Below are 26,003 nucleotides of genomic sequence, written 5' to 3' on the forward strand. Positions count from 1 at the left end.
ATTGGTACACATATGCCTTGTTTACCGAGAGCTACCTGGTTGATCCTGACAGTAGCATATGCTTGTCTCAAAGATTAAGCCATGCACGTGTAAGTACACACGACCGGTACAGTGAAACTGCGAATGGCTCATTAAATCAGTTATGGTACCTTTGGAAACAAACACTGTTGGGGTCAGACACCCCTAGCACCCCTAGGAGTGAGGCAGCATCACAGAGTATGTCAGCAGACAGCATAACAGTGGAAGGCCTGGAGCAATTTATACCAAACTTGTTACACATATCACTTGCAATCTGGGAACAAACTCTGTGGGGGTTAGACACACCTAGGGGTGGGACAGCAGCAGAGTATCTCAGGAGACAGCATAACTCCTGAATACATGGACCAATTTACAACACACTTTGTACACATATGACTTACAAGCTGGGAACACTGTGAGGGTAATACACCCCTAGCAACCCTAGGGGTGAGGCTGCAGCACAGAGTTTTTCAGCAGACGGCATAACTCTGGATGGGTGGTCTTCAGTTTGCCGGCTGTCGGATTGCCTAGAGCAGTTTACACCAAACTTGCTACACATATGACTTACACTCTGGGAACAAACACTGTGGGGGTAACACACCACTAGCACCCCTAGGGGTGGGCCAGCAGCACACACTATATCAGGACATGCATGATATATGTCAGTGATGACAGGGCTGCATGTGACAGGGCCAGTGACATGATGTGAGGAAGGGAATACAGGTAACACAAACCTAGTGTTCACTCTAGGCTGTTTTAGCAGGGCGCCGCGCCCTGCCCGTTTTTTAGCAGGCAAAACCCGCCCTGCCCCTTTTGCGACGCCCTGCTAGAACAGCCGCCAGCTTCCTGCCCTCCCGGCGTTTATAGATGCCGTGCGCATGCGCACAGCATCCATTCACGCATTGGGAGAGAGCTGGGGGAAGCCCAGCACCGACTGAGGTGCTGGGCACGCCCCCAACAGTGACGTCGCCGGCCACAGACGCTCTCTATAGTAGCGTCTGTGGGCCGCACCGCCCCCTAAAATGACGTGGGCGTGGCCACGCCCCATAATTTGCGTGGCCGCGCCCCTGTTTCGGGCGCGCGCACATATGCCCCCGGAGTCCGGCGCCATGCCCCTTTTCACTCTTAGAGTGAACACTACAAACCCACACACAGAGTTATAGAGTGGAAGTAGCACGGTCCCCCAGCAGCACAGAGTATATCAGGAGATAAGATTCATAATGTGCGGCGCTATATAAAAAAAAAAGTAAAAAAAAAAAATTTGATCATTTCACAGGTGCACTGACATGATGTGAGGAGGGGAATGGAGGCAGCAGGAAGCCACAGACAGAGTTGTGTAGTGGGAGGAGCAGGGTCCCTTGGGGGATCAAAAAGGGGTCCGGTCACTACACAAAGTGTGTCAGGGAGGCAAGATATGCCTATATACTAGATTTCCAACCAACGTAAATTAACGAACAACTATCATTCTAATTTACCATCCTCATCCCGTAGCAAACCACAGGTATTCAGCTATCTACAATGTTAGTTATACGATGTGTTTAATATTTACATTTATTTTTGTTAACAGACATTCTTAAAATCCCGGACAATGCCTGGTACTCCAGCTAGTCATATCATAAAAATAAGAATTTACTTACCGATAATTCTATTTCTCGTAGTCCGTAGTGGATGCTGGGGACTCCGTCAGGACCATGGGGAATAGCGGGCTCCGCAGGAGACAGGGCACATCTAAAAAGCTTTTTAGGTCACATGGTGTGTACTGGCTCCTCCCCCTATGACCCTCCTCCAAGCCTCAGTTAGGTACTGTGCCCGGACGAGCGTACACAATAAGGAAGGATCTTGAATCCCGGGTAAGACTCATACCAGCCACACCAATCACACCGTACAACTTGTGATCTGAACCCAGTTAACAGTATGATAACAAAACGAAGTAGCCTCTGAAAAAATGGCTCACAACAATAGTAATAACCCGATTTTTGTAACAATAACTATGTACAAGCATTGCAGACAATCCGCACTTGGGATGGGCGCCCAGCATCCACTACGGACTACGAGAAATAGAATTATCGGTAAGTAAATTCTTATTTTCTCTAACGTCCTAGTGGATGCTGGGGACTCCGTCAGGACCATGGGGATTATACCAAAGCTCCCAAACGGGCGGGAGAGTGCGGATGACTCTGCAGCACCGAATGAGAGAACTCCAGGTCCTCTTTAGCCAGAGTATCAAATTTGTAAAATTTTACAAACGTGTTCTCCCCTGACCACGTAGCTGCTCGGCAAAGTTATAATGCCGAGACTCCTCGGGCAGCCGCCCAGGATGAGGCCACCTTCCTTGTGGAATGGGCATCTACATATTTCGGCTGTGGCAGGCCTGCCACAGAATGTGCAAGCTGAATTGTACTACAAATCTAGCGTGCAATAGACTGCTTAGAAGCAGGAGCACCCAGCTTGTTGGGTGCATACAATATAAACAGCAAGTCAGACTTTCTGACTCCAGCCGTCCTAAATATATATAATATATATATATATATATATATATATATATATATATATATATATATATATATATATATATATATATATATATATATATATATATATATATATATATATTTTTAGGGCCCTGACAACGTCTAGTAACTTGGAGTCCTCCAAGTCCCCAGTAGCCGCAGGCACCACAATAGGTTGTTTCAGGTGACAACGCCGACACCCCTTTAGGAAGAAACTGGAGACGAGTCCCAGTTCTGCCCTGTTCAAATGGAAAATTCTAATATGGGCTTTTGTAAAACAAAACCGCCCATTCTTTTTGACAATCGCCTGGCCGAGGTCAGGACTAACAACATGGTCACTTTCCATGTGAGATATTGGTCAACAGCATGGTCACTTTCCATGTGAGATATTTCAAATCCACAGATTTGAGCGGTTCAAACCAATATGATTTTAAGGAATCCCAACACTATGTTGAGATCTCACGGTGCCCCTAGAGGCACAAAAGAACTGTATATGGAATACACCCTTTACAATCTGGACTTCAGGAACTGAAGTCAATTTTTTCTGGAAGAAAATCTACAGGGCCGAAATTTAAATCTTAATGAACCCCAATTTGAGACTCAAAACACTCCTGTTTTCAGGAAGTGCAGAATCGACCTAGTTGAATTTCCTTCGTGGAGCCTTCCTGGCCTTACCCACGCAACATATTTTCACCACATGTGGTGATGACGTTGTGCGGTCACCTCCTTCCTGGCTTTGACCAAGGTAGGTATGACCTCTTATGGAATGCCTTTTTCCCTTCAGAATCCGGTATTCAACCGCCATGCCGTCAAACGCAGCCGCGGTAATTCTTGGAAAAGACATGGTACTTGCTGAAGCAAGTCCCTTCTTAGCTCCCCAGGCCCTTAGTCCTCTGTGAGCATCTCTTGAAGCTCCGGGTACCAAGTCCCTCTTGGCCCATCCGGAGCCACTAGTATAGTTCATACTCCTCTATGTCTTATAATTCTCAATACCTTGGTTATGAGAAACAGAGGAGGGAACCCATACACTGACTGGTACACCCACGGTGTTACCAGAACATCCACAGCTATCGCCTGAAGGTCTCATGACCTGGCGGAATACCTGTCCCGTTTTTCGGGCGGGACGCTATCATGTCCACCTTTGGTCTTTGCCAACGGTCCACAATCATGCTGAAAAACTTCCCTATGAAGTTTCCACTCTCCCGGGTGGAGGTCATGCCTGCTGAGGAAGTCTGCTTCCCAGTCGTCCACTCCCGGAAAGAACACTGCTGACAGTGCTATCACATGATTTTCCGCCTAGCGAAAAATCCTTGCAGTTTTGTCACTGCCCTCCTGCTTCTTGTGCCGCCCTTTCTGTTTACGTGGGCGACTGCCGTGATGTTATCCCACTGGATCAATACCGGCTGACCTTGAAGCAGAGGTCTTGCTAAGTTTAGAGCCTTATAAATTTGCTCTAAGCTTATTTATGCAGAGAGAATTCTCCAGACTTAATCACACTTCCCTGGAAATTTTTTCCCTGTGTGACTGTTCTCCAGCCTCTCAGGCTGGCCTCCGTGGTCACCGGCATCCAATCCTGAATGCCAAATCTGCGGCCCTCTAGAAGATGAGCACTCTGTAATCACCACAGGAGAGACACCCTTGTCCTTGGATATAGGGTTATCCGCTGATGCATCTGAGGATGCGATCCGGACCATTTGTCCAGCAGATCCCACCGAAGAGTTCTTGCGGGAAATCTGCCGAATGGAATTGCTTCGTAATAAGCCACCATTTTTACCAGGACTCTTGTGCAATGATGCACTGACACTTTTCCTGGTTTTAGGAGGATCCCGATTAGCTCGGAGAACTCCCTGGCTTTCTCCACTGGGAGAAACACGTTTTTCTGGACTGTGTCCAGAATCATCCCTATGAACAGTAGACGTGTCATCGGAAAAAGCTGCGATTTTGGAATATTTAGAATCCACTCGTGCTGACGTAGAACTACTTAAGATAGTGCTACTCCGACCTCCAACTGTTCTCTGGACCTTGCCCTTATCAGGAAAGCGTCCATGTTTCCTTTTAAGAAAAATCATCATTCCGGCCATTACCGTGGTAAAGACCCGGGGCGCCGTGGACAACCCAAACGGCAGCGTCTGAACCGATAGTGACAGTTCTGTACCAGGAACCTGAAGTACCCTTGGTGAGAAGGGCAAATTTGGACCTGTAGGTAAGCGTCCCTGATATCCAGTGACACCATATCGTCCCCTTCTTCCTGGTTCGCTATCACTGCTCTGAGTGACTCCATCTTGATTTGAACGCTTGTATGTAAGTGTTCAAATATTTCAGATCTCACCGAGCCGGTTGGCTTCAGTACCACAATATAGTGTGGGATACTACCCCCTTCCATGTTGTAAGAGGGGTACTTTGATTATCACCTGCTGGGAAAACAGCCTGTGAATTGTGTGAGGGGGAGATGTCTCGAATTTCCAATGTACACCTGGGATACTACATGTAGGATCCCGGAGTTCCCTTGCGAGTGAGCCCCCTGCGTACTGAAACTCTTGAGATGACCCCCTACCGCACCTGAGTCCGCTTGTACGGCCCCAGCGTTATGCTGCGGACTTGGCAGAAGCTGTGAGGGGCTTCTGTTCCTGGTAATGGGCTGCTTGCTGCAGTCTTCTTCCCTTTCCTCTACCCCTGGGCAGATATGACTGGCCTTTGCCCGCCTGCCCCTATGGGGACGAAAGGACTGAGACTGAAAAGACTGTCCTTTTTTGCCGATATGTGATTCGGGGTAACAAAAAGTGGATTTTTCAGCTGTTGCCATGGCCACCAGGTCCGATGGACCGCCCCTTTATACGGCAATACTTCCACATGCCGTCTGGAATCTGCCTCACCTGACCACTGTCGTGTCTTCGTCTGGCAGATATGTAAATCACATTTACTCTTGATGCCAGAATGCAAATATCCCTCTGCGCATCACGCATATATAGAAATGCATCCTTAAAATGCTCTATAGTCAATAAAATCTTGTCCCTGTCAAGGGTATCAAAATTTTCAGTCAGGAAATCCGACCAAGCCCCCTCAGCGCTGCACATCCAGGCTGAGGCGATTGCTGGTCGTAGTATAACACCAGTATGTGTGTATATACTGTCATGATATTTTTCAGCTTCCTATCAGCTGGCTTCTTGAGGGCGGCCGTATCTAGAGACGGTAACGCCATGTTTTTATAAGCGTGTGAGCGCCTTATCCACCCTAAGGTGTGTTTCCCAACTCGCCCTTACTTCTGGCGGGAAAGGGTATACCGCCCATAACTTTCTATCGGAGGAACCCCACGTATCATCACACACTTCATTTAATTTATCTGATTCAGGCAAAACTACAAGTAGTTTATTCACACCCTACAAAATACCCTTATTTGTGGTACTTGTAGTATCAGAAATATGTAACAGCTCCTTCATTGCCCTTAACATGTAACTCGTGGCCCTAAAGGAAAATTACGTATGTTTCTTCACCGTCGACACTGGGGTCAGTGTCCATGTCTGTGTCTGTCGACCGACTGAGGTAAATGGGCGTTTTTACAAGCCCCTGACGGTGTCTGAGACGCCTGGACCGGTACTAATTTGTCCGCCGGCCATCTCATGTCGTCAACCGTCTTGCAGCGTGTTGACATTATCACGTAATTCCATAAGTAGACCATCCATTCCGGTGTCGACTCCCTAGAGAGTGACATCAACATTACAGGCAATTTGCTCCGCCTCCTCACCAACATTTTCCTCATACATGTCGACACACACGTACCGACATACAGCACACACACAGGGAATGCTCTGATAGAGGACAGGACCCACTAGCCCTTTGGGGAGACAGAGGGAGAGTTTGCCAGCACACACCAAAAGCGCTATAATGTATATAACAACCCTAGAAGGTGTTTCTATATATGCGCTCTTAATATATCATTATATCGCCAATTTATGCCCCCCTTCTCTTTTAACCCTGTTTCTGTAGTGCAGTGCAGGGGAGAGTGGGAGCCTTCCTCACCAGCGGAGCTGATCAGGAAAATGGCGCTGAGTGCTGAGGAGAATAAGCTCCGCCCCCTTTTCGGCGGGCTTTTCCTCCCGGTTTTTTAATAACTGGCCTGGGTTAAAATACATACATATAGCCTTAATGGCTATATGTGATGTATTTATTTGCCAAATAGGTATTTATATTGCTGCCCAGGGCGCCCCCAGCAGCGCCCTGCACCCTCCGTGACCGTGTCAGTGAGCCGTGTGACAACAATGGCGCACAGCTGCAGTGCTGTGCGCTACCTCTCTGAAGACTGTGAAGTCTTCTGCCGCCTGTTTCCGGACCTCCGTTCCGCCGTCTTTCTTCAGCGTCTGTAAGGGGGATCGGCGGCGCGGCTCCGGGACGAACCCCAGGCTGACCTGTGTTCCGACTCCCTCTGGAGCTCAGTGTCCAGTAGCCTAAGACTTCAATCCTCCTGCACGCAGGTGAGTTGCCAGTCTCTCCCCTAAGTCCCTCGTTGCAGTGATCCTGTCGCCAGCAGGAATCACTGATTAGAAACCTAAAAAAAAACTTTACTAAATAGCTCCTTAAGAGAGCCATCCAGTTTGCACCCTTCTCGGACGGGCACAAAAACCTAACTGAGGCTTGGAGGAGGGTCATAGGGGGAGGAGCCAGTACACACCATGTGACCTAAAAAGCTTTTTAGATGTGCCCTGTCTCCTGCGGAGCCCGCTATTCCCCATGGTCCTGACGGAGTCCCCAGCATCCACTAGGACGTTAGAGAAAGTAGGTTGTAGCCAGATCCATTGCACCAGCACAAATCATTGATGTTCATCATTAGGACACACAGTGAAGGTAGACTGTTTCGGGGCTTAACCACTCTTCAGTCTATCAATTCACTTATACAAGTGACATCACGGCATCGATATGCTGCATTCATTAATGAAACATTCTGAATTCAGTATGTGGTCACTTCACTATCAAAACTACAAAATAGCTCTGTATATGATACAACAGGACTCAATTCAATGGGGTGGGGGGTTTTACCTATGAAATGTAATTTTGGGCGGCCTGCTTCCGACAGAGCAATTCCATTATTGCTGTTTTCGGGCACCAATACTGCTGGCACTTATTTTTTTCTGCTTGACCCCTCACCCATCTTTTCGCACATTTTCCCTGTCACTCCCAATAGTATAGACGGGTGTAGCCGATTCACATTACCCATCAATGAAATATCACCCCTTATAAAAAGACGATCGGGCGCAAGTCAGAAACAAAGCAGGGTAATACTAACTATGCAAAACACTACCCCCCAGCAGAAAGCTTTACGTGCTTTGGCATCACAAGCTGGCACCACACTATAAAACACCACTGGCACATCTAAACCGAGATGCCCCTTTGTGCAAGTATTTATTAACATTGAAAGTATAAACCACACAGTCGGCTGCAAGAGACATTCAAGTCAATTCCAGTTATCAAAAGGCTCGTACCATCAACAGATCAAGCAGGAGGTGGTGCAGAGACACAGCTGCATAAGTAGTTCCAAGGCTTAACTCTTCCCAGGGTATAATGAAGAACGTCCATGAACGTGACTCCACTTAATCCCTCTAAGGCAGAGTTTGTCAGGTTTGCTATAAGAACAGCGGCTTCAATGCAGATCCAAGCTTTACTACAATCATATGATTTGTGGCATTTTCCAGCCTGTGAGATGCATTTATCATGACACAGATTGTGTTGCTCATCTATAGAATGACCTGTCAATAAAAGATATACAATTGTTTGAGCCGATGGGCGCGAGTTTTGTGCGCAGCCATTATTTCTGCTTGGACCCTTGCGAGTGGCAAGCAGTTTAGTACCAAAAAGCATAATTGGTCTGATTTCTGCTCACCACCTATAGGAGAATACGAGCAGAAATAATTGTCGCCTGCGGAACTTGCACCCATCAGCACAAACAACTGGGTAGCTCCCTTCACTTTAGACAGGAGCAGCGGGAAAACAAAATCAACTGTAAGCAACCCCCACCCACCCCCCCTTATGCCTGCACTGTGTTCCATATCTTTGAATGGCAGGTCATACAGTATTGGACATACTCATGTCATTATACTGGCTAAATTCCATAGGTGAGCAACACTGAAATGGGGATGCATTTAGAATGCTGGTTGTCTGGATCCAGGCATTCCGGAAACAAACGCCGAAATCCCGTCAGCCGTTGAAATACAGACACACGAAATACAGAACACCGTCCGGTATACCCTTTCGCTTGGATAGTCCATGCCACCAACTGAGTGGGAAAAGAACTTGTGGCGAGTAAAGCGAGCCACCGGGCCCTAAGCATGGCGAGCCAGAGAGGGGAGTCGTTGCCGGGATTCCGGCAGACAGGAAGACAGAATGCCGCTGTCGGTATACAGACAGCCGGCATCCCGTCTGCCGGTATATCATACCAACCACCTGAACTGGAGTCATGATAAATGCATTTCACAGGCTGGATAATGCAAAAAATCATGATTGAAGTAAAGTTTGGATCTGCATTGAAGCAGCTGTGTTTGTAGCACACCTGACAAACTCTGCCTCAGAGGGATTAAGCAGGATCACATTCATGGACATTCTTCATTATACCCTGGGAAGACTTAAGCCACAGCCATGTCTCTGCACCACCTCCTGCTTTATCTAATTGACTTCAGTGTCTCTTGTAGCTGGTTCTCTGCGGTTTATACTTTGCACAAGTTTAGCCGCTTTACATGTCCAAACCTTGTGCATTTGGGCACAATAGTAATGGGCACCCACGACATTCGCACCCATCTGCAGAACAACTGATGATCGTCCAAAAAAAGTCTGCAACAATGAGAAACGTTCTATCTTATAGTGAATGTGTTTACTACATACAGTGGGGGCAGCCATTTTGTGGGTGGTGTGCACCAATAGTCACGAGAAGGCAATTCAGCAGCACCCTAGGTACCAGTGCCATTGCTGAGGTAATTTATTTCTACCACCATCTCACAGTGGAGACCGCCATTCGTTAAGGGAATTAATATCTGCCTAGTCAATTTACTAAGAACAAGCAACATTTCTGTGGCATGAGACAGTCATTTATATCATGTATATGGTTTTAGCAAAATAAAAAATAAAAAAAATAAAAAAGTCTTATTCTACCGTGTGTAGGCAATAGAAGCACACAGCACATCGTAACACAGCCTATTAATGTGTGGAACACTGCCTTGACAATGTTGCCCATTTCTAATCAAAGGCTGTAAAGCAGGCATGTCCAAACTGCGGCCCTCCAGCTGTTGTGAAACTACACATCCCAGCATGCCCTGACACAGCTTTAGCATTCTCTGACAGCAAAACTGTCAGGGCATGCTGGGATGTGTAGTTTCACAACAGCTGGAGGGCCGCAGTTTGGACATGCCTGCTGTAAAGGAACAATCACACCTATATTACACACAGCACTGGTCTGAGCACAAGGCCTGTGTTCGTAAAGGACTATTGAACGCTCAAGCGGACCAGAGAATGGGCAGACATGTCCATTCCTACAGACGGGCAACAGCGAATCAGGAACCAGTTCAGATAGTCTCTCAACGAACAGTATGCCACACATTACATTGTATGATCTACAGCAGAAGGCCTCTCTGTACGCCATTGCTATCTTTAGCAAACCGTGTGAAACACCTTCAGTTTGCTCAGTAACAGCACAAAAGCATGGATCCTTCTGGATCCACTACCACCAAACCTTCAGGAACTGGAAGATGAAGTTCACAGCATATGGACTAAAATTCCAAACAAAATATACCAACAGGTCGTAGAATCCATGCCTAGAAGAATTCAAGATGTATTAAGTGAAAAAGGTGGCCAACAAAGTACTAACCCGGCAGTAATAAAATCCAATCATAAATGAGTGGGCATATTATTATGACTCAATAGTTTGGCCACTCAGTGTATAAGAATTCATAGTGAAGTACTTTCTATTGTATAACTACATACTTGGGAGAGTGTGGTTTATTTATAGCAGGCGTAAGTGAATACAGTGTTAGGTCCTTGTTATCTGATGTGAAAGGACTGTAGAAGGTGAGGTTATTATAAGCAGGGATGTGTAAAAAGTGCTTGTATGTAACAAAATGATCTAGGAACAGTATATGAGATAGCATGGGCATAATATTTATAGTACACACCATTCTCCTACTACAATAGATATGCAGTATTGTCATAAACATCGTGGTCCTGCAAAGTCACGTATGCCTTACAGATGTATTCTCATGAACAGTGGTCCACTGAGCCAAATACCTGTCTCCACTATGTATCGGTGACAGGTAGATATTAACCTATGTGGCAGATTTAACAAGTGACATTCTTGTTATTTCTCGTTACAAATTACAAGTGGGGCTCTAGCCAGTCACCGCCTAACGGTCATTTTTCAATCACATCTGCCCCTATATGTGTTGCCTACATACACTGGATGCAGCAATTTGTTTAGATGAACACACGGGATGACATACAAAGAAATACAAAGTGGCTTCTTTCACAGTGTGTAGGAACTGGTACACTCTGAAATTCCCGCTGTAGGGCGACCATGCTGCTTACCATACTAAGCAAGCTCCAGAAACAAATCCAGCATTTCTTGGGAGTATGGAGGTAAGTTTTTGTAGCTGCCCATTAATGGAAACTTTACAGTCAGTGACTAAACATATTTGTGAGTGCAACAAAAACACAAGGAAGTTACCACAAAAAAAAAAACGTTCTATCACAACTTATAGAATGTAACACAAAGCTGTAAAAATGAAGTACTATAATATGATTACACTGCCTGAACTCTCCGAAGTAGAGGTGCATTATAAATTCAGATATTAAGTAGTCAGTAAAACAGTCTGCCATTCTTCCATCACTGTAAATAGCAATCAGCTTGTTGTTTTCTAATCTAGCACATAAAATGGGTCATTTCTAGCACAATGACAACTAGCATGGAATTCATCAGCACCGATGGTCGGGATAAAGTTCTCACATCTAAATGCATTCTCTCCGCAGCCACCAAAACCACTTCATAAAACCGCCGTCATTTATCCTAATAAAACCCTTTGTTAGAGTCTTGTTTTGTTAAGTCACAGTGCATTGTAACTGCGAATAAAGGACACAACACATCAGCATGTTTGGCAGGTTCTTTTTGTGTCCGCACTCTACCTCTTTCAGTGGCATCAATGCATTCCGTAAGGGGATAAAGAGCTAGCAGAACGCATAGGGACCTGTAAATCTTGCCAGGAACTCTGGACTACCGTTGGGGCAATGTTTTGAATGGTAAACGACACACCCAGCAATTTAAGAGAATCAGGCAGTTCCGTCTCCTGTCTGTATCCCGACACCACCCTGCCTAAGAGCATTAAATGCAATATATGCCAGCTATTCCTTACACTAACATAAATGTCATCTCAGTATCAAGACCAGTGTAAGACACACAATGTGCATACTAAATAAGTAAAGTCTACAGGTGCTTGTACAGGGCAACATGGGCTGCAGTGACACAAATCTCTGTGCCAGGTCCACAATGTGAATGTATTACAAGCTTTAGCAATGCAAAGAGTTGGCATACAGCCATCCCGTAAAGAATGAATCAGTCTGGTATTTAATGTAGTAAGAGACTAGGGAGTTTCATTAACTAAAAAAAAAAAAATGATGCCATTTGGGCTCCTGCCCGGTTAACCCTCTGACGACCAGAGGAGAATGTGACCTTCAGCAAACAAAAATATCACAGAAATTTGCCAAGACGTATAATTAAACTGGGCACACCGTCAAGGGGATATTAAATCCTTAAAATAAGACAGAACTGGGAGATAATCTTATGTGCTGTAGAACTGCATTACGAAAGAGTAAAGGAGGGGCACAGGTTGGTGCAAGGGTCTGCCCTGAGGCATGCGTTGCAGACCAGATTCCCCCTGTACATGCTTAGCATTCTTGCTTCCCTATAGCAGAATACACACCTGCCTAGTCATCAGCTGGGAACAGCACCCTTCCGGTCTGCAAGCAGCACACTGCAGCACTAGTACCTCACACTAGCTCTGTGACTTCACAACCATTAGAGTTGCTGTGAAAGCACCCCTAATTCACAGGATGAATGAGGAGAAGGGCAAAGGGTCAGCGGAGACCTCAGACATAATCACAGCCAGCAGAGAGCTGTCAGATCTCATCTGGATACGCAGCTTAAGAAATCATCACAGATAATAACATAGTGTGCAGAATTCAGTGGTGACCTTCATCATGGGGGCTGGCCAGCACAGTAGCTGCACGGTACAGTGTGGAGATATCAGAAAAGGATTGGCAAAAACAGACATGCTGCAGGAATAGCTAGGAGTGAAACTTAATATACTAGGAGTCATTTATTTGGTGGGTATGCTGTGCCTATGCAGTGCCATCACACAGGCTTGCTTAAAGCGATCAAATTCAGCATAGTAGTTAATGTAGACATTAGCATGTTAAAAAGTGATAGCATCAATTAACAAAATACATGTCTTTCTAAGCAACTGTTACTGCACGCAGCTCACTTTCATCAGCATAATACTGGGCTGCACACAGTTTGTACAGAAGTGCAGTCTATTGTTAGATTTCATGCTCTCTATTACATCATCAATTGTGACAAGGGCTTAAATGTCCAGATTGTAAGTGTCCCTGGCGGACACATGGATGCAGGTGTTTAGTGTCCCTGGTCAGCATGATGCGTGCCAGACAAATGCTTATGGTATAGCACACACATGCATAATAAGTGTGGCCGGGAGGGACATACAGTACATTGCGAAGGTGACTGGTACTGCAAGCAGTGGGGATGTCAGTGTGCCACATAGGTAAGTGCAGCTTAAGCACATGTACATGAGGTTAGTGTGTCTGGTACACACATTCAGGAGGAGGGGCAGTAAGGTTGGCCAGTAGATTAAGGTATGCCCCGCAGGTACATTCACGGAGGTAGGTGTGCCTGCCTGCTGGGCACACTAGGTGAAGCAGGAGGTAGGTGTGCCTTGACAAATACATGCCATGTATGTGTGCATGCCCACTAAGCACATGACAGGGGAGATACGTATACCAGGAAGGTAATGGACTCATATGCACAGGAGATAAGCATGCCAGGTACGTAATTGTGCACTGTAATCACATGCCTGGGAGGTAAGTGTGCACTGCAAGCATGTGACCTGAAGAGATGTGTATCCGGGAAATGTTCCATGCAAGTATATGCCCAGGAGGTAAGTGTGCACTGTAAGCACATCCCCGGGAAATAAGCATGCCAGGTAGGTAAGTGTGCACTGCAAGCACATCACCTGAAGATAGGTGCGCCCGGGAAGTGTGCGCTGCAAGTACATGCCCAGTTGGTAAGCATGTCGGGTAGGTAGGTGAGTGTGCTCTGTAAGCACATTGCCGGGATATAAGCATGCCGGGGAGGTCCGTGCTCCCGGGTAGCACGCTAGTGTAGCGCGACTTCTAGGAATAAGTTAGGCAGGGTGAGCACAGCTCCCGGGATAGAGGAGTCTGCAGCAGGGACAGGGGAGAGGGGCGGGAGATGGCTCCATTGACCAGCACACAGTGATCCCGGCGTGCAGAACACAACCAGAGAAGGAGCAGATAACTCGCGCACTTACCTGCCGGCTCAAGTCTCCCCGGGCTCCGGATCCCACAGCCTCATGGGTGTCCCCATGCACCAGCAGCCCCGTTTACCCCGTGTCCATCATGCGGGAGCTCAGTACCCTGCACCGAGCGGCAGTACACGGAGCAGCAGCAGCGCCGGCTCCCCCCAGCATGTGACGTCACGGCGCAGCCGCTCTCTGGCTCGGCCGCCATTGGAGGAGGCGGAATCCCATTGGAATCCCCCCTCCATCCAAACTCGCCAACCAGGTGCGCGCCGGCCGTTGTCATGGCTACCGATGCTGTTGTCTCGGAGTGGGCGGAGCATCGGGTTCCCAGACTGGATGGATGTTTATCTTGAGTCTATCGCGACAGACGATATCATTCCAGAGATTCGATTACTCTCCCGCACGAGAATAGACTGAGGGCTACACGGATAAAGCAAGTATGTGGTATCGTCATCGACATATCCGATACCTGTTCTATTTCCTGTTTATATCGCGACAGAATGAGGCGAAACTGGTGCTGGAGGGGATATTGGGATTATGGTCTAAACATAGAAGTAGTGTCCACTCAGGAACTTCACGAATGTATTATTATTATTATTATTATTATTATTATTATTATTATTATTATGATTATTATGATTGTTATTATTATTACAACAGATTGAGTATCCCTTATCCAAAATACTTGGGACCAGAGGTATTTTGGACATCGGATTTTTCCGTATTTTGGAATAATTGCATACCATAATGAGATATCATGCCGATGGGACCCAAGTCTAAGCACATAATGTATTTATGTTTCATATACACCTTATACACACAGCCTGAAGGTAATTTTAGCCAATATTTTTTATAACTTTGTGCATTAAACAAAGTGTGTGTACATTCACTCAATTCATTTACGTTTCATATACACCTTATACACACAGCCTGAAGGTCATTTAATACAATATTTTTAATAACTTTGTGTATTAAACAAAGTTTGTGTACATTGAGTCATCAAAAAACAAAGGTTTCACTATCTCATTCTCACTCAAAAAAGTCTGTATTTCGGAATATTCCGTATTTCGGAATATTTGGATATGGGATACTCAACCTGTACTACTAATTATTTTTATTATTATTATTATTATTATTATTATTATTACCTTAGTGATATACAGTAGGAGTGTAGCTTATACCCCTTTCACACTGCCAATGCCGGATCCCACCCGGGAATTGGAAACGGGTCCTTCCCGGGTGGGATCCGGCATTGGCCGCTGCTGCAGGCTTCCCTGACCCGAGAATATGCCGGGCGGGTTGCCATAGCAGCGGAGCGAGGAGAAGTCGGCAGGGGCGGAGGAGGAGGCCGCGCTGGGAGATGAGTTCATCTCCATGCCGCCTCTCCCTGCTGTAGTAAACGGGTCCCGGGATGCATTTACGCAACCACTGACTAGGTATTCAACCAGGGTATAACACTGCTTTATTCCCGGGTTGAATTTCCGGGTCAGACGACCCGCGATTTCGGCTATACCCCTTTCACACTGCATGTCGACCCGTGTTGACCCGGCAATATGCTGGGTCAATACCGGATTATTTGTGCGGTGTGAAAGGGGTATTAGTGACTGCACCACATTTACATACAGGGAAAATTTTGCAGTGCAGTAGGAAAACTTGATGTAAAATGAAGGACTATTATAAAGAAAGCGCAAGCAATGCGAGGAAAACACTCTGACACGTGACAACTGACCACCAGATTAAACAGTCATTGCCGACATGTAATTTGTCTCCAAAAAGAGGCATTGCCGTTTGTATACACCTTTGTTCAGCCAAATTAAGTAGTGATCATAGACAGCCGACATTCATAATGTTGACATGAAAACCTATCCACATTTCAGTATGTCTATCTACACTTACAAAATGTTGACATGGTCAAATGGCAATTAATTTTAAATGGATGCATAACAATTACCCCTAAACCTAACCCTAATTCTAATGTCAACATTTTCACTGTGTTAATGTTATATGTTGACATTTTGTTCACGTCTGCATTTTAACCATGTCGATATCATAGATGTCGACATTGTGACATAGTGATTGTCGACAATATGATTATATACCGTTAGGATGCAATGGTAACTAACAATCACATTGCATGAGTCGATGTTGGAAGGCCTTCCGGCATTCTATGCCATGCTTCCAATGTTCATTCCTACCACGGACGGCCCGTGTGCACAGTCCGTGCAGGCCCCCTCCTCTCTGTGGCACAGTAGACTCTGGCATCAGTGTTGGACTGGGGCATGAAGGGCCCTCCGGGTAAATGCTGTGGTAGGGGCCAATGTTTAGGGGCATTTATAGTTTCCAGAGGGCATGTGACCAGCTGCTGCAGTGGCTTCGCTATCCAATATAGAGTGCATTGTCTGGGCCCCTTGATAAATGTATATAGTAAATACTGTTAGTGCATAATCATAATGTACCAGATTAATAACAGCAATGCACTGTAGAGAATATACTAAAGTCCTGTGCAGTATAATGTGACATATGTATAATGTATAATTCTAGTGCACAGTCTGGAACATGATCCACAGAGAAGGAGGGGAGGGGGGGGGGCAGTTGGGCCCACCGGGGGGGGGGGGGGGGGGGGTTCCCCTGTACCCCTGTGGGCCAGTCCAACCCTGTCTGACATTGTACATAAACCACTGGGTAAATGATCACCACGCCATTTTCCGGGTGATTTTTGCTGCAGCATCGATGCGGGACACGGAGAGGTCAGTAATTAAGCATAGGTGCAGGTTTTGTGGTGTGGCCCCCCCTGGATCACGGGGCCCATGTGCTCTGGCTCCACGCACATTGCACCCATTATACATACAACATTAATCCCTACTTTGGAGGCCTTGAGGCCCCAATCAATTTATTTGTACACAGTACAAAGGTTGGTGTTTCTTCAGCAACATCATTTCATTATCTTTCTGGGTTATGAGTGGAGAAATAAAACGCTATGGGGCGAATCCAATTGCCGGCGGGAAATTTAAAAAAAACATGTGGCGCTGGGTTCTTCCCGCAGTCGCAGGGTTTTGGTATTCCCTTGCAGGACAGAAAGTGGGACGCAGTGCTTTGCATAGAAATCACTGCGTCTTTTTTCTTGCACCTCCAGAGCATGTCTGATTTTTCCTAAAATCATGAATTTTAAGAAAAATCTCAAGGACTTGCTCTGGGACCGCGGCAGCATACCCTCCCTGAGGACTGATTAAGCAATTGGAAGTTTCCAGTTAGCTTAATTAGTTAGTAATTGCTCTCCTTGTGAAGCGGTGTCTTCTGTATCCAGCATTGAAAGCCGGGTCCTCTGCAGCAGGGTGAGTATGTGAGGTGTGTGGAGTGTGTGTGAGAGTGTGTAAAGCCCTGTACACACGAGGAGATGTGTGCTGAGCAATCTAGCACAGATCGCTCAGAACGGGATGCGATCAAGATCCCGGCGGTCGAAATACCGACACCGGAATCCCGACCGGCACAATCCCGACATATTCTCCCTCCGTGGGTATCCACGACACCCATAGAGGGAGAATAAATTAGTGTGCCAAGCGTAGCGAGGCACAGTGCCCGCAGCGAGCCCGCAAGGGGCTGTGTTCCGCTCGCCACCCCTGTCGGAATTGTGTTGGTCGGGATTCTGGTGTCGGTATTTCACCCGCTGGGATCTCGTCCAGCAGGATTTCGTACTGATCCCCTCAGCACACATCTCTCCCCCCGCTCAGCACAGCGCGATGTGTGCTGAGCGAGAGGGGGGACGGGGACGGGGCGCCGCTCACTTCATACAGTAGTGAAGTGAGCGATCTGCTAGATTTGGCATGCATGTCAGCGATAGCGACGCACGGGGCAGCGCATCGCTATCGCTATGGGCATACACAAGGAGAGATCCGTGCTTAATTTCTAAGAAGTCTAGTCAGATTGCCTATGGGCCCTACACACTGGCCGACATGACTGCACGATATGAACGATCTCGTTCATTAATGAACGAGATAACGTTCATATCGTGCAGTGTGGAGGCTCCAGCGATGAACGATGCGCGGCCCCGCGACTTCAATTTGACTCTTGACTGCGCCCTTGACACTTCCTCCGGGCCCACGCCACCGCAACGCCGCTTGTCCGGGAAGGTGGGATGCCTGTTACACCTCCATCAGCTGGCAGACATCTGGCGTATTCTCCACCCGTCTGACCGGGATTACACGTATTTTTCAGTCCCTCACCGCTCTTATTCCAGACTGGATCTTATTCTTCTTGGTCATAGACATCTGTCGCTGGCCCGTGACGCTACCATTGGCCAAATAACATGGTCCGACCATGCCCCAGTGCGACTTGACATTGCCTTCGGACCCTCACTCGCCCAGCAACGTTCATGGCGCTTCAACGAATCTCTACTACATGACCCGTATTGCAAAGCCCAACTTGATGAAGCCCTCGATATGTATATCACGTGCAACGTCTCTCCCGAGGTCTCTGACTTGACGGTCTGGGAGGCCCATAAATGCGTAATCCGAGGTAAGTGCATCCAGTTGGGCTCCTATCTAAAGAAACAACGTCTGGGCCAAATTGAGGGACTCCTGCGGCAAATAGAGTCACTCGAGGCTGCCCACAAGGCTACCCTCTCCCAGGACACCTACATAGATCTGCTCTCTGCCCGTTCGTCTCTGAATAAATTGCTCTTGGATAAAGTAAAATTCTCCTTTCGGAAGTGTCGCAATCGGTATTATCGATGGGGCAACAAGCCGGGCAAAATGCTTGCCCGGGCCCTCCGGAGCTGGAGGGCGCTCTCGTTCATCCCCTCCATAAAAGACGCGCATGGGCGCTCCTTCCATGACACGGATAAGATCGCGGAGACTTTCTGTTCATACTACACTTCCCTCTACAACCTCCCTTCTTCTGACCCGACCGGAGCTAGATCATGCGACGTGGGCGCTTACCTCACTAAGATAAGCTTCCCTAAACTCTCTGAGGAGGAGGGGGAGGCGTTGGAAAAGCCCTTTACTTCCCAGGAACTTGAAGAGGCCATCAAATCTACTCCCTCTGGGAAGAGTCCGGGCCCTGATGGACTCCCCATCACTTACTATAAGGCCTTTCGGGACAAGCTGCTTCCTCTCCTCTTAGACGCGTGTAACACGGTTTCTGATACTAATCATTTCTCTAAGCAGTCTCTTGAGGCTCACATTGCAATTATTCCTAAGGAAGGCAAAGACCCCACCCTGTGCCCCAGCTACAGGCCTATATCCCTTCTTAATGTGGACGTCAAACTTTACGCCAAACTCCTAGCCAATAGGCTCAGGTCCCTCCTACCCTCCCTTATACATAGCGACCAAGTGGGATTTGTCCCTGGCCGGGAAGCAAAGGACAATACGGCCAAGATCATTTCACTCATGCACCATGCTTCCCTACAGGTCTACCCGACAGTCCTCTTATCCACTGACGCTGAAAAAGCGTTTGACAGAATAGATTGGGGTTTTCTGGCCGGGGTGCTGCAGCACATGGGTTTGGGTCCGATCTGCTTGCATCGCATCTTGGCTCTCTATACCTCCCCTTCGGCCAGAATCGTGATTAACGGTTCCCTGTCGGGGTCGTTTGCTATTAATAATGGAACGCGGCAGGGCTGCCCTCTGTCCCCCATGATTTTTATTCTCTGCATGGAGGCCTTGGCTAGGTCTATTAGGCTGAATCCCGACATTTCTGGGATTAGGCTTCAGGATGCGGACTATAAGCTTGCTCTCTTCGCTGATGACCTTCTGGCTATAGTCACAAATCCTGTTGTTTCCTTACCTAATCTGATGGCTGAGTTCAAGCTCTTTGGCGAGCTCTCTAACTTTAAAATCAATTTCTCTAACGTCCTAGTGGATGCTGGGGACTCCGTCAGGACCATGGGGAATAGCGGCTCCGCAGGAGACAGGGCACAAAAGCAAGCTTTTAGGATCACATGGTGTGTACTGGCTCCTCCCCCTATGACCCTCCTCCAAGCCTCAGTTAGGTTTTTGTGCCCGGCCGAGAAGGGTGCAATCTAGGTGGCTCTCTTAAAGAGTTACTTAGAAAAAGTTTTTAGGTTCTTTATTTTCAGTGAGTCCTGCTGGCAACAGGCTCACTGCATCGAGGGACTTAGGGGAGAGATTTTCAACTCACCTGCGTGCAGGATGGATTGGATTCTTAGGCTACTGGACATAGCTCCAGAGGGAGTCGGAACACAGGGCTCGCCCTGGGGTTCGTCCCGGAGCCGCGCCGCCGACCCCCCTTGCAGACGCTGAAGATGAAGGGGTCCGGAACCAGGCGGCAGAAGACTCTCAGTCTTCATCAGGTAGCGCACAGCACTGCAGCTGTGCGCCATTGTTGTCAGCACACTTCACACAGCGGTCACGGAGGGTGCAGGGCGCTGGGGGGGGGGCGCCCTGGGCAGCAATGTATAATACCTGTATGGCGAAAAATACACCACATATAGCCCTTGAGGCTATATGGATGTATTTAACCCCTGCCAGATATCTAAAACTCCGGAGAAGAAGCCCGCCGAAAAGGGGGCGGGGCCTATTCTCCTCAGCACACAGCGCCATTTTCCCTCACAGAAAGGCTGGTGGGAAGGCTCCCATTCTCTCCCCTGCACTGCACTACAGAAACAGGGTTAAAACAGAGAGGGGGGGCACTGATTTGGCGATATGTATATATATTAAAATGCTATAAGGGAGGAACACTTATATAAAGGTTGTCCCTGGATAATTATAGCGTTTTGGTGTGTGCTGGCAAACTCTCCCTCTGTCTCCCCAAAGGGCTAGTGGGTCCTGTCCTCTATCAGAGCATTCCCTATGTGTGTGCTGTATGTCGGTACGTGTGTGTCGACATGTATGAGGAAAATATTGGTGAGGAGGCGGAGCAAATTGCCTGTAATGGTGATGTCACTCTCTAGGGAGTCGACACCGGAATGGATGGCTTATTTATGGAAATTACGTGACAATGTCAACACGCTGCAAGCCGGTTGACGACATGAGAGGGCCGGCGAACAAATTAGTATCTGTCCAGGCGTCTCAAACACCGTCAGGGGCTGTAAAATGCCCATTTACCTCAGTCGGTCGACACAGACCCAGACACGGACACTGATTTCAGTGTCGACGGTGAAGAAACAAACGTATTTTCTTTTAGGGCCACACGTTAAGGGCAATGAAGGAGGTGTTACATATTTCTGATACTCCAAGTACCACAAAAAAGGGTATTATGTGTGAGGTGAAAAAACTACCTGTAGTTTTTCCTGAATCAGATAAATTAAATGAAGTGTGTGATGATGCGTGGGTTTCCCCCGATAGAAAATTATTGGCGGTATACCCTTTCCCGCCAGAAGTTAAGGCGCGGTGGGAAACACCCCTCAGGGTGGATAAGGCGCTCACACGCTTATCAGAACAAGTGGCGGTACCATCTACGGATAGGGCCGTACTTAAGGAGCCAGCTGATAGGAGGCTGAAAAATATCCTAAAAAGTATACACACACATGCTGGTGTTATACTGCGACCAGCGATCGCCTCAGCCTGGATGTGCAGAGCTGAGGTGGCTTGGTCGGATTCCCTGACTAAAAATATTGATACCTTTGACAGGGACAGTATTTTATTGACTATAGAGCATTTAAAGGATGCATTTCTATATATGCGAGATGCGCAGAGGGATATTTGCACTCTGGCATCAAGAGTAAATGCGATGTCCATATCTGCAAGAAGATGTTTATGGACACGACAGTGGTCAGGTGATGCAGATTCCAAACGGCACAAAGATGTATTGCCGTATAAAGGGGAGGAGTTATTTGGGGTCGGTCCATGGGACCTGGTGGCCAGGGCAACTGCTGGAAAATCCACCGTTTTTTACCCTAAGTCACATCTCTGCAGAAAAAGACACCGTCTTTTCAGCCTCAGTCCTTTCGTCCCTATAAGAGTCATATCTGCCCAGGGATAGAGGAAAGGGAAGAAGACTGCAGCAGGCAGCCCATTCCCAGGAACAGAAGCCCTCCACCGCTTCTACCAAGTTCTCAGCATGACGCTGGGACCGTACAGGACCCCTGGATCCTACAAGTAGTATCCAAGGGGTACAGATTGGAATGTCGAGAGGTTTCCCCCCTCGCAGGTTCCTGTAGTCTGCTGTACCAATGTCTCCCTCCGACAGGGAGGCAGTATTGAAAACAATTCACAAGCTGTATTCCCAGCAGGTGATAATAAATTTACCCCTCCGACAACAAGGAAAGGGGTATTACTCCACACTATATGGTGGTACTGAAGGCTAGGTGAGACCTATTCTAAATCTGAAAAATTTGAACACTTACAAGGGTTCAAATCCAGATGGAGTCACTCAGAGCAGTGATAGCAAAGAACAAGGGGACTATATGGTGTCCCGGGACATCAGGGATGCTTACCTCCATGTCCCAAAATTTGCCTTTTCTCACCAAGGGTACCTCAGGTTCGTGGTACAGAACTGTCACTATCAGTTTCAAGACGATGCCGTTGGATTGTCCAAGGCACCCCGGGTCCTTACCAAGGTAATGACCGAAAGGAGGATTCGTTTTCAAAGAAAATGGACGACCTTCTGATAAGAACAAGGTCCAGAGAACAGTTGGAGGTCGGAGTAGCACTATCTCAAGTAGTTCTACGACAGCACGGGTGGATTCTAAATATTCTAAAACCGCAGTTGTTCCGACGACACGTCTGCTGGTCCTAGGGATGATTCTGGACACAGTCCAGAAAAAGGTGTTTCTCCCAGAGGAGAAAGCCAGGGAGTTATCCGAGCTAATCGGGATCCTCCTAAAACCAGGAAAAGTGTCAGTGCATCATTGCACAAGAGTCCTGGTAAAAATGGTGGCTTATTACGAAGCGCTTCCATTCGGCAGATTTCACGCAAGAACTCTTCAGTGGGATCTGCTGGACAAATGGTCCGGATCGCATCTTCAGATGCATCAGCGGATAACCCTATATCCAAGGACAAGGGTGTCTCTCCTGTGATGATTACAGAGTGCTCATCTTCTAGAGGGCCGCAGATTCGGCATTCAGGATTGGATGCTCGTGACCACGGAGGCCAGCCTGAGAGGCTGGGGAGCAGTCACACAAGGAGTGTGATCAAGTCTGGAGAATTCTCTCCACATAAATATACTGGAGCTAAGAGCAAATTTATAATGCTCTAAGCTTAGCAAGACCTCTGCTTCAAGGTCAGCCGGTATTGATCCAGTGGGATAACATCACGGCAGTCGCCCACGTAAACAGAAAGGGCGGCACAAGAAGCAGGAGGGCAGTGGCAAAACTGCAAGGATTTTTCGCTAGGCGGAAAATCATGTGATAGCACTGTCAGCAGTGTTCATTCCGGGAGTGGACGACTGGGAAGCAGACTTCCTCAGCAGGCACGACCTCCACCCGGGAGAGTGGGAACTTCATCGGGAAGTTTTCCGCATGATTGTGAACCGTTGGGAAAGACCAAAGGTGGACATGATGGCGTCCCGCCCGAACAAAAAAATGGGACAGGTATTGCGCCAGGTCACGAGACCTTCAGGCGATAGCTGTGGACGTCCTGGTAACACCGTGGGTGTAACAGTCGGTGTATGTGTTCCCTTCTCTGCTTCTCATAACCAAGGTATTGAGAATTATAAGACATAGAGGAGTAAGAACTATACTCGTGGCTCCGGATTGGCCAAGAGGGACTTGGTAACCGGAACTTCAAGAGATGCTCACAGAGGACTAATGGCCTCGGGAGCTAAGAAGGGATTTGCTTTCAGCAAGTACCATGTCTGTTCCAAGAGGAACCGTGGCATCGGCCTTTAAGAAAGGACCTGCTCCAGCAGGGACCTTGTCTGTTCCAAGACTTACCGCGACTGCGTTTGACGGCATGGCGGTTTGAAAGCCGGATCCTAAGGGAAAAGGCATTCCGGAAGAGGTCATACCTACCCTGGTCAAAGCCAGGAAGGAGGTGACCGCACAACATTATCACCACATGTGGTAAAAATATGTTGCGTGGGTGAGGCCAGGAAGGCCCCACGAAAAAATTTCAACTAGGTCGATTTCTGCACTTCCTGCAAACAGGAGTGTCTATGAGCCTCAAATTGGGGTCCATTAAGGTTCAAGTTTCGGCCCTATAGATTTTCTTCCAGAAAGAATTGGCTTCAGTTCCTGAAGTCCAGACGTTTGTCAAGGGAGTATTGCATATACAGCCCTTGTGTGCCTCCAGTGGCACCGTGGGATCTCAACGTAGTGTTGGGATTCCTCAAATCATATTGGTTTGAACCACTCAAATCTGTGGATTTGAAATATCTCACATGGAAAGTGACCATGCTGTTGGCCCTGGCCTCGGCCAGGCGATTGTCAAAATTGGCGGCTTTGTCTTACAAAAGCCCATATTTGATTTTCCATTCGGACAGGGCAGAACTGCGGACTCGTCCCCAGTTTCTTCCTAAGGTGGTGTCAGCGTTTCACCTGAAACAACCTATTGTTGTGCCTGCGGCTACTAGGGACTTGGAGGACTCCAAGTTGCTAGACGTTGTCAGGGCCCTGAAAATATATATATATATATATAATTCCAGGACGGCTGGAGTCAGAAAGTCTGACTTGCTGTTTATATTGTAGGCACCCAAAAAGCTGGGTGCTCCTGCTTCTAAGCAGACTATTGCTCGTTGGATTTGTAGTACAATTCAGCTTGCACATTCTGTGGCAGGCCTGCCACAGCCAAAATCTGTAAATGCCCATTCCACAAGGAAGGTGGGCTCATCTTGGGCGGCTGCCCGAGGGGTCTCGGCTTTACAACTTTGCCGAGCAGCTACTTGGTCAGGGGCAAACACGTTTGCTAAATTCTACAAATTTGATACCCTGGCTGAGGAGGACCTGGAGTTCTCTCATTCGGTGCTGCAGAGTCATCCGCACTCTCCCGCCCGTTTGGGAGCTTTGGTATAATCCCCATGGTCCTGACGGAGTCCCCAGCATCCACTAGGACGTTAGAGAAAATAAGATTTTACTTACCGATAAATCTATTTCTCATAGTCCGTAGTGGATGCTGGGCGCCCATCCCAAGTGCGGATTGTCTGCATTACTTGTACATAGTTATTGTTACAAAAAAATCGGGTTATTATTGTTGTGAGCCATCTTTTTTAGAGGCTACTTCATTGTTATCATACTGTTAACTGGGTTCAAATCACAAGTTGTACGGTGTGATTGGTGTGGCTGGTATGAGTCTTACCCGGGATTCAAGATCCTTCCTTATTGTGTACGCTCGTCCGGGCACAGTACCTAACTGAGGCTTGGAGGAGGGTCATAGGGGGAGGAGCCAGTACACACCATGTGATCCTAAAAGCTTGCTTTTGTGCCCTGTCTCCTGCGGAGCCGCTATTCCCCATGGTCCTGACGGAGTCCCCAGCATCCACTACGGACTATGAGAAATAGATTTATCGGTAAGTAAAATCTTATTTATTCAAAATCTGTGGCTCTGAACCTTACTGCCACGGCCGGCCATGGTATCGGGGCTCCAAGCGGCACTCCCCTTCACCTGGCACACTTCTAAACTGAAATACTTGGGGACCACTATTACCAGGGACCTTTCCCGTCTCTTTGACTCCAACTTCACTCCCCTTCTAGCCAAGCTCCGTGCGTACCTCCAGTCATGGACTTCCAAATCTTTTTCTTGGCTGGGTAGATTGGGGGTCCTCAAGATGAACTCTCTCCCTAGAATCCTATACTTACTGCAGACCCTGCCGATTTTGATCCCTTCCACTTGGTTTAAGGAGATCCAACGGTTATTCAGAGAGTTCATCTGGGGGGGCAAGAGACCTCGCCTGAAATTCTCCACGATGGTCCGGCAGAGAGGTAAGGGCGGCCTTCGTCTGCCAGATATCCGCGGTTATTATCAGGCCTGCCACCTCCAACGGATTCTTTGGTGGTCCAGA

The 26,003-nt window shown here is 47.6% G+C and overlaps 2 protein-coding genes across 3 annotated transcripts in view; one reads left to right on the forward strand and one right to left on the reverse strand.

The window, feature by feature from the left end:
* Positions 1 to 14,268, reverse strand: part of PKP4 (plakophilin 4) — a 667,418-nt gene extending 653,150 nt beyond the window's left edge. The window contains exon 1 of the mRNA XM_063933691.1: positions 14,120 to 14,268. The gene's annotated coding sequence lies outside the window, so the exon portion shown is untranslated. The remainder of the gene's footprint in view (positions 1 to 14,119) is intronic.
* Positions 14,269 to 14,386: 118 nt separating this feature from the next.
* CCDC148 (coiled-coil domain containing 148) overlaps positions 14,387 to 26,003 on the forward strand; it is a 739,559-nt gene continuing 727,942 nt past the window's right edge. For both annotated transcript variants that reach the window (XM_063933692.1, XM_063933693.1), the window contains exon 1: positions 14,387 to 14,547. The gene's annotated coding sequence lies outside the window, so the exon portion shown is untranslated. The remainder of the gene's footprint in view (positions 14,548 to 26,003) is intronic.

This window comes from Pseudophryne corroboree, chromosome 7, assembly GCF_028390025.1.
Source record: "Pseudophryne corroboree isolate aPseCor3 chromosome 7, aPseCor3.hap2, whole genome shotgun sequence".
Lineage (NCBI taxonomy): Eukaryota > Metazoa > Chordata > Amphibia > Anura > Myobatrachidae > Pseudophryne > Pseudophryne corroboree.